Raw genomic sequence first — 10,446 nt, forward strand, 5'->3', positions numbered from 1 at the left:
ATGTATACAAGTTATAAGTACTCATGAACAAGACATAGTTTATACAATTTTATTCTGTTTGTTTGTGCACGTTAGTTTTCGAAACGACTACACAGATTCCAATGCCGTTTTCATCATCAGATGTATTGCGGCAAGTTATTTCATTAAATAACTAGTAGTTGCCCGTTGCATTCGCAATTAAAGGTTTTATCTCAATACTGCCTGTTAGCCAATAAGTTGGCATAGTGACATCCCATTCTGCTCGGACGTACGCCAAGAAAGGGAAGATATTAGTAGGATACACTGAAACTTACGCAGCTCAAATCGGCTCCTATTCTTATTTTGTATAATACATATTATCATCCCAATACTTATATATCATTATCAGTTTATAGTTTAAGATAGGTAACTAACACTCTTAAAACGGGATGAATGTTGGACGGTTCGTCTACATCTTATGCAATCGCTTGCCTTCATGAGCTTTTACAGAAGGAAGTACTTACATTAATAAATTCAAAATGTATTTCATGAGTACTTCCTGCTTGTGGTTAATTTTGAAAGAGGGAAATTAAATCGACTCATAGTCTTACATCACACTGCGCATTATTTGCTCCACCCATATGGATGACACATATGTGTGAGCGAGCGCGCAACATCGGGAATACCGGTCCCTCATTCTTTTTACCTTCACGTTTTAGTTAGCAGATGCCATACCGGGTTCAGTCGATGATAAAAAGGGTCGTACATTGACCTCACGCGGAAAAACGGGGATTCACAGACGTAGCACTCAACAGGCGCATGCTGCTTACGGTTCCTTCAAGCGACGCTCCATAAAATTACGACAGAAAGATACCCGGGAAACTGACGAGTGTGAGTTGTTTTCGATTTTTTTCCATAATAATGATAACTATTATTTAATCACAGTATCTGTCTAAAATTTTATTATATTTTAGTTATAAACAAGCGCTCAGATTCAATACAGAGCAGACGAAAAGTCTCCTCCCTGTCCGATCGGAGTGACACATCTGAAGTTTATCCTGGCGCAGGTAATAAAATGCTTTTATTAAAAAATTTCTTCATTGATATATAGGTCTTTATATGCCAAAAGCCTGTGTTAATATTTAGTGAGATAAGTTGGCACATATTGTGTATTTTATTGAACTGCAGGATTTTGCTACATGCATGATCAAATCAAATCAAAACAGTTTATTGAAAGCTGGTATTTCAAAATACACTTTTTCACGTCAAATAATTAGAAAATAATAATTTATACGTCATCATTAGAAAATGTAAATAATATGAATATATATCTATATATATAAAAATGAATTGCTGTTCGTTAGTTTCGCTAAAACTCGAGAACGGCTGGACCGATTTGGAAAATTTAGGTCTTGAATTATTTGTGGAAGTCCAGAGAAGGTATAAAAGATGAATAAATAGGAAAATGCTCGGAATTAAATAAAAACAACAAAAATTGTTTTTACTTTGATGTGTCCATACATAATTTCTATGAGATAATTTATTGACGCACGGTTTGACAGTTCTGCTCTGAAACAACTTCATTACGACAGCAACAACGACAAATTCATAAAAAAACATTATTTTATTTATTATATACAGAACAACGTCTGTCGGGTCAGCTAGTAATGTAATAAAATATAGCAATGTTATTCATTATCTGTTAATACGGCTTTACTCACGTTTTTGTCGGTACCACAGTCTAGTACCACACTCACCCTGATGAAAGACCTCCGAATGGTCCGAAACTAGTCGGTACAGACACCGACAAAAACGTGAGTAAAGCCGTATTAACAGATAATTTAATAATGACTCACGAAAGTCTTAATAATGTTATTCATTTCAAATTAAATTAAAATTTATATAATATAGATGCAAACTGTACACTCATTAATGTCAAACATATCTTAAAAACTAATCAAGGGCACTTGAGAGCAATATATTATATTTTTAGGATCAAGCATTCTTGTCATTAAGATAATCAACTACTTTATAATAAGCTTTCTCAATTAGTTTACTTTTAACATGAGACTTAAATCTGTTTAGCGTTAAGCAAGTTACGTCATCAGGAATTTTATTAAAAATCGTATGCAGTTCGCCATAAACGAACTATTTACTCTTGTTAAATTAAATAGGATTAATTAATTTTTACTTTTGATTACATGATCCTTGGGATTTTTATATTCATTCCCATTCCAATAAAATAACCCTTAATTATAATTAATATAATAAATTAGTACATTTATGAAAATTTAATATACGTTCACAAAAATCGTCACCTTTTTGCTCTTAATAGTGATTTTCATTATTATAACACTAGAAATAAGGGACTGCTTGTAATTAATTCTAGTAGGCTTCATAATATACATAATAGCTTTAAGGGTAAATGTATACACTTCTATAATAAAGTCCCAGCCACTGTTCAGGCATTATCTATAAATAAATTTAAACGTTTTATAAAAAAATGGCTCCGTCGTAAATCCTATTACTCCACAGCTAAATGATCGGACACCCTGGGACTAGAGTGTGATTATTTTATAGCGATAGAAATGGCTGTACAATATTGTATATTTTTATTGAAAAGAGCGCAAAAAAAGAATGCTGGGAGAGTTTCTTGCGCCGCTTTTTCTCACTCAGAGCGCCATTTGTTTCCGAAGCGGTAGTAGTATCTAGTTTATTAGAAATGTCATCAAAAATAATTCTAAAGCAATCAATTTTGAGAAAATAAATGCCTTTTATGCCTTTATAAAATTCTAGGAGGCACAGTTATAATGGCAAATGAGGTAGATAGCGGTGGTGAGGAAAGTCCAGGAGTTCTTTCTGATGACCATGATCATCCCCCGGACAGCCCCGACAGCAACTCTACTGACTTGCCCGATCATAGCAAAGGTTATCCCTGGCTTAAGGTCTGTATTATCTTTATAAATAAGACATATTAATTACACACAACATAATCCCAAATTGTTGTCAATATGTAAATTTTGTATTTATTTTCTTATTTCAAAGTCAGCTTGGGTAATTCATTATATTTATAATATGTAGCTGTACGTATCTAAAATATTGTGATAATTTATAATTTTCTTATATTTGAATAAAAAGTTCGGCTTAAGTTATAACCGATACTATATAAACTTATTTTTTTTCTTTATTTATATCATTATAAATGTATATATGAAAAACAATTTCTAGGTGATGGTTAAATTCTTGAACTCCTTCAACTATGATTGCTGTCATCAGAACTTCTGTCATCCATATTGTTTTAGACGCAATATGCGAGCAACCGTCCGTCTTATGAAGTCTGTTCGGAAGGTAAAATATGATTAATATTATTGAAAAGTATTGTCAAAGTAAATATTATTTTTGTTATTAAAATAAGTATCTCATTTTGAAACAATATATGTACAGTATGGTTTGCATAAATGTATATGAAATAAATGAAAATACAAGTCATACTGGTCCACAGAAATAAAGTCAACTTAATTGTTTAATTAAAACCCCTAAATTATAAATGTTACGTTTTCAAACTTCAACACTTGGTGCCCTAAGGGACGAGAACATAGCATTTAAGTGGCAAATTGGGTACTTTTTGACAAAAGAAATGCAATATCGTCAGCTAATATGCTAGTTCCATTTCATATATGCTAGTTCCATACTGTAGTTTAAAAAACAAATCTCATCCAAACCTGATATTTAAAGAGTGATTAAATAACTTTTTTTTTGCAAATAAAATTATAAAATATTTTATCTAACGCACCACTAACGTTTATGTGTTATTTACTTAAGGTATACGGTGAAAAGTTTGGACCAGAAATAAACTCAAGTAGCTCTGAGGAAGGCCATAGCGGAACCAGACGTGGAAGGCGCCCTAGAAAGTCTTCAGAACATTCCACAGATAGGTAATATTGTGGTGTCTACAAAATAACTTTAGGAAGTATCGATGGCTAAATTACCATGACTTATAAAAATATATGAAGACAAAAATAATTTCTTATTTACATCACCAAAAACAGTACCTTTTTATCATGGTCAAAACCTAAGCACGGTTGAAATAGTAGATTGTTAACCTAGGGTCGAAAGAATCAATTCCCGAGGTATGTAGAGTAGCAATTGATTCTTTTACCCGAATTAAGCACTTTACTATTCATTTCGAATATGAGGAAAATAAAACTAGTTGTTTATCTAAACTATTTATTGATATTAAATCATAATATTAGTAGTACCTATTTAAAATTAATTGTCAAATTAGGACAATTTATGACGACTTTTTAAATTTTAAATATGGAACTCTCCGCGATGCGGCTTATTCCGCTCAAAGAAGTTTGCGCTAAGTTCACACTGGCTGCTTAGAAAGTCACATGGCCGCAGCTTTTTTTTTATTAGTTTTATTTATTCTATTTTTGAAATTCATTCCGGCCCTTAGGTGGAAAGTAATTTGTATGAGTTTTTCCCTCTCTATGGAGGGAAGCAGCATTTTTCACCCAATAATCAGATCAAGACAACATTACTTTCCGAGTATGAGAAATGAAAAACACGTTTGTTGTTTTATGTAGTGTATTGTAGTTCACAATTAACAACACGACAATATACATAATATAACTTATTATCGTTATTGTCTGTCAACAGAATTGATCGTTCAGTATTAGAGAGCGTGGGTATAGCTTACCGCGCGGCCGGAGTCGAACATACCGTCCCGAACACAGACGCCGTACCCGTCAACAAGCCCGCAATCATTGCGTATCCGCCCGCTGAACCGCCCGCCATATTGAAATATCTGAAAGGGCAGGTGAGATAGTTTCTTCTTGTATTTATTATAATTGTTTTTATTTTAACGTTCCAAATTCTGCATATTTGAGATGCTTTTATTCGTTTCATATTCCATTGTAAGATATGAAATTTGATTTGGTTTCCAATATCATATAACTTTACAAGGCATGAGAAGAATCCGCGAATACGTCTATGTCAAAAGCATCACGCGAAAGCTTTCGTACTTTTTGAATGCCTTTGTAGATTTTTTTTTTTTGCACGACGGCCATGTTTCAATTCGTCATCTTGGTTTTTATCGTTTATTGTATTATTACCAAGCCATAACGGCTTATCAAGCAAGGACTCACGAGCAAGCAGTGACGCTTGCGATCCAACCGATGCTTTAAAAAAAGGGAGACAATAATACTGTGTAGGTTTGTAACTTATTAAACATGGATTGCGAAATAAATTTTAATATTTTAAGATTCTTAAGGAGGTTGAAATCTACTTATAAGTGGTATGGTATAATGATATTATCATTCATGATACTACTACGTCGCTTAAAAGGTAGGTTATGCAATCATTGTGCTGATAAAAATCTGCTAAGCAAAACAGCGTTAATTTTTGGGAAATTCTACCGTGTATTTTATTTGCGAACCCTGATTCCTTTAAGTAAATCTATACTAATATTATAAAGCTGCAGTGTTTGTTTGTTTGTTTGTTTGTTTGAACGCGCTAATCTCTGGTACTACTGGTCCGATTTGAATGATTCTTTCAGTGTTGGGTAGTCCATTTATCGAGGAAGGCTATAGGCTATGTTTTTTTTTCAAAATTAAGGATGCGTAATAAAGTTGCTATTTTGTAACACAAGGTGTAAAATCGAAAACCTATTTTTGCGTGCGCTGCAAAAACTATTGACAATAGAACAAAATGATGTACAGGCTATAATATAGGCAATATTTAATTACTTATAAAACTATCGCGTGAATTATACTTTATATGGCAAAACAACGTTTGCCGGGTCAGCTAGTATATTATAATTCTGCCAGTTAGTAAAATAGTTTGTTCGCCTGACTAAATTATAAATATAATAGTGGAAGGCCTCGACTGACTAGTTTATAAATGTGATTGTGGGAGGCCGGATGCCGGCTAGATTATGGGTACCACAACAGCGCCTATTTCTGCCGTGAAGCAGTAATGTGTAAGAATTACTGTGTTTCGTTCTGAAGGGCGCCGTAGCCAGTGAAATTACTGGGCAAATGAAACTGAATACCTTATGTCTCAAGGTGACGAGCTCAATAATTGTAATGCCGCTCAGAGTTTTTGGGTTTTTCAAAAATCCTGAGCGGAACTGCATTGTGATGGGCAGGGCGTATCATCAGCTTTTTTTATGGAATAGGGGAACAAACGAGCGTACGGGTCACCTGGTGTTAAGTGACCGCCGCCCACACTCTCTTGCAACACCAGAGGAATCACAGGAGCGTTGCCGGCCTTTAAAGAAGGTGTACGCGCTTTTCTTGAAGGTACCCATGTTGTATCGTCCCGGAAACACCGCACAAGGAAGCTCATTCCACAGCTTCGTAGTGCGAGGAAGAAAGCTCCTTGAAAACCGCACTGTGGAGGACCGCCACACATCCAGATGGTGGGGATGATATCGTAACTTGTGGCGTGTCGTGCGAAGGTGTAATGCTCGTCAGTTATTTTCATAAAAATAATGTGATTTAGGTTCGAGACGCGTACCACACCCCTTTGGCGCTTCTGGTGAAGGGCGCGACGATCATGAGCGAGGACGTGTTCGCGGAGAGCGCTCCTGTGGCCTGGCAACTGTTGCTGGAACCTGACCGAGAGCTGAGCGCGTGTGCTGCAGCCGCCTTCATCCTGGCTGCGGTGAAGGCGCCAAACGCCGCCTCGCAAATCATGCACCAAGACTTGAAACACCCTGATCCGACAATCAGGTAAAACAGTCCTTCCAGTAAACTTTATTGCAACGTAATTCTTTTGTTTTGCTTACATTAGAGTGAACTGGCTGAAAATGTCACGTTACGAAAAAGCTGCATTATGTGAATAACTTAATTATTATGTTTAGATATATCTTCTCTCTCACAGCGCCATTTCTTTCCGTAGCGGTATTAGTATTAGAAATGACATCAAACATAATTTGTAAAGGAATCAATTTTGAGAAAATAAATGCCTTTTTATTTCAACCTATGAGCTACTTACTAGTACAGATAGTGCTTGCCTCCTGTGATCAAATCTCATTTACCTTATCCTAATAAAGGGAAAAAATATATTCCGTCTCTTATATAATATTGCTATGGGGGTGGATATTGTAAAAAAGGCATAAAAGGCATTTATTTTCTCAAAATTGATTCCTTTAGAATTCTTTTTGATGTCATTTCTTATAACTACTAGATACTACTACCGCTTCGGAAACAAATGGCGCTCCGAGAGAGTAGAAGCGGCGCAAGAAACTTTCCCAGCATTCTTTTTTTGTGCTCTTTTCAATAAAAATATACAATATTGTACAGTCATTTCTATCGCTGTCCGATCATTTAGATAATCAGCAGTGGAGTAATAGGATTTACGACGGAGCCATTTTTTATAAAACATTTAAATTTATTTATAGATAATGCCTGAACATAGGCTGGGACTTTATTATAGAAGTGTATACATTTACCCTTAAAGCTATTGTGTATATTATGAAGCCTACTAGAATTAGTTACAAGCAATCCCTTATTTCTTTTCATTCTTTTGTATCAGCAATGGGTCATATTTCGTAAATTTCCTTTGTAGGTTTATTAGCAAGGTTCTTCACAATAATATTGTGTAAGTACCTCGCCAGTTGCGGAGCAGTATAATTTTATGGAGCGTTCAGATGGTAAAGTATGCCTGAGATACAGGGAATACAATTGTCACTTAGCAAGCGGAGAAGGTATAAGCAATCGACCCACTCATTGTTGGACTCAAAACAAGTAACATTGAGAAAATATATAAAATGCAGCCGCTAATATAGAGAAAGATCGACGTACGGATAGTGGATTCTTAATAGCGACCGAAATCCAAAAAATACACTTGATTTGTGACGTCACAATAGTTTCATTGATGGTAAAGCTGTAACTTTATTTTTTCAGGATAAACGCAATACTTAGATTTCAAGTAATTTGGAAACTACGATATCAAGTCTGGCCTCGCATGGAAGAAGGTGCTTCAATGACCTTCAAGGTGCCCCCGCCGGGTATAGAATTTACTCTACCGTCGCCAAAGATCGGCATTGAGTCCTTGGCTGTAGTGGATCCACCATGGAGTCCTCAAGTTAAAGATAAGGACATGGAGATGACTTTGAATCAGGAGCGACATGTGAGTATTAACACGTTCACCCGATGGTACGCGATACGCCCCGCCTACTGCAGTGTATATGTAGTGCCACTCAGGATTACGGACGCACAATTACTCTAATATTCGCGTTATCGCGATTTATATCCAAAAACAGTATGGATACTTTAGCACTATGCAAGCATTTGAAACGTGAAGTGACGATTGGCGACGAAGTATAATCTGGCTAAGTTTGAAAGCGAACAGTTGCTTAAAACGTTACGGATTTCGGCTATCTCCTTTTTTACAAGACTATAGCCGTCATCTGACAGATGATCATGATGACAGATGTCAATGACTGCATGTTTCCTACAATGGAGTGAATCGCTTTTTTCTGAGAGTTTCGGTAGGCTGTGCGGCCACACTTCATTCACCCCAGAGGCGTCAAGCGACGAAATTTACGACATGGTGCAGCGAAAATTTATCATTAAGTCCTTAATACAAATTATCTCCTGTACTTAGTACTGTCCCCTTTTGCTTGCTTTTTTTTCTTATTTCTTAACGAACGCAATCCGACGGACAAAAAAGTCCGAGCTGGTATATAGTCATCTCTTTGGGATAACCCACAATAACCTTTATTACCCTTTACTTTTACGAGAAATAATGGTTTATTTACGATGCGATTTTAAGCAATACATCATCATCCAATTATAAAATAAATTATTCATTTAATATATGTAGATATAGCCCATATATAATATGGCCCATTAGAGCGTGTAATTTAACTGAATATTTTCGAAGATATTATAGATTTAAAATGCAGGGACACAGCGGAGGTAGGCCGGAGAGATAATTTATATGGAAAAACAATGTTTGCCGGGTCAGCTAGTAATTTAGAATTCGTAGCCATAAATGATAGAGCGACAGCGTACATGTTGTATTTTGCTTTTGTCTATCGTGATAAATATTACAACGCGCAATGTTGCCATGCATATTTAACGGGGCGGAGAACTTTATGTTACATATTCATTTGTAATTCCTCAAAAATATACCTCCTTTTGGATTAATTATCTTAAAATAACCTTATAAAATCATTTTTAAAGTGAAACTTTTATTACATCGTTTCAAACTTTTTCTTCTGTGTGTTGCATGTCGCGTGACGGTCGCGCGGCGCCTATAGTTCGCAGCAGCTGACTGTGTAGTGTATTACTTATAGACTATTAATTAGGGCTAAGACACAGAGTTCAATAAAAATATTAGTTGGAGACTTAGTCTACTTTTATTATTTCCCATTATCATTCCAATTTTCCAAGTATAAAATTAAGATTGATAAAGCGATTTTTATACCCTTAATGGAATATTATTCCAAGAATTTTTAGTTAAATGTCTATAATACTAAACTACAACAGCTGTTTACTCCAAATGTCACGAGGGGCTGCTGAAAACCAGTGTTGTGTTGGAGTCTTCTGCACTGACCAACAATATACTGAGTCAGCTCCTTTTAGCAGGGAATCACGCGCAGCTCCTTTTAGCAGGGAATCACGCGCAGCTCCTTTTAGCAGGGAATCACGCGCAGCTCCTTTTAGCAGGAAATCACGCGCAGCTCCTTTTAGCAGGGAATCACGCGCAGCTCCTTTTAGCAGGGAATCACGCGCAGCTCCTTTTAGCAGGAAATCACGCGCAGCTCCTTTTAGCAGGGAATCACGCGCAGCTTCTTTTAGCAGGGAATCACGCGCAGCTCCTTTTAGCAGGGAATCACGCGCAGCTCCTTTTAGCAGGGAATCACGCGCAGCTCCTTTTAGCAGGGAATCACGCGCAGCTCCTTTTAGCAGGAAATCACGCGCAGCTCCTTTTAGCAGGGAATCACGCGCAGCTCCTTTTAGCAGGGAATCACGCGCAGCTCCTTTTAGCAGGGAATCACGCGCCGCACAGTTATTTAATATTTTGTTTTTGTTTATATTTTAATAATTGTTATTACATTTAATTTAATTGATTACTTTAAGATTTACACTGTAAATTGAAGGTGTGTGCTTTACTGTTAATAAAGTGTTTCTATTCTATTCTATTCTAATGTGAAAAAACGTTTCACTTTTACCGTGGTTTCATAAAACCACACAATCCTTTTGTTAATTTCAGCGCTCGCTAGTTACTGCGACAAAGACAAGAAAGAAACAACAAACGGAGGCAATAAAGAAGGCGTTACAGCAACGCGACGATAAGAAAAAAGCGGAGAGGGAGAGCTTCCTCATCACCACGATACCCATCACACGACAAGCCTCCAGGGAACCGGCGCTCGATCACGTTGCCGACGATCATGTTGAACGTATGTATTGATGTTAAATTTACGTTATATTCATTTCCTTTTGAAGTCGGTTTAGGCAGATTAGATGTGCT

Source organism: Leptidea sinapis, chromosome 8 (assembly GCF_905404315.1).
Source record: "Leptidea sinapis chromosome 8, ilLepSina1.1, whole genome shotgun sequence".
NCBI lineage: Eukaryota > Metazoa > Arthropoda > Insecta > Lepidoptera > Pieridae > Leptidea > Leptidea sinapis.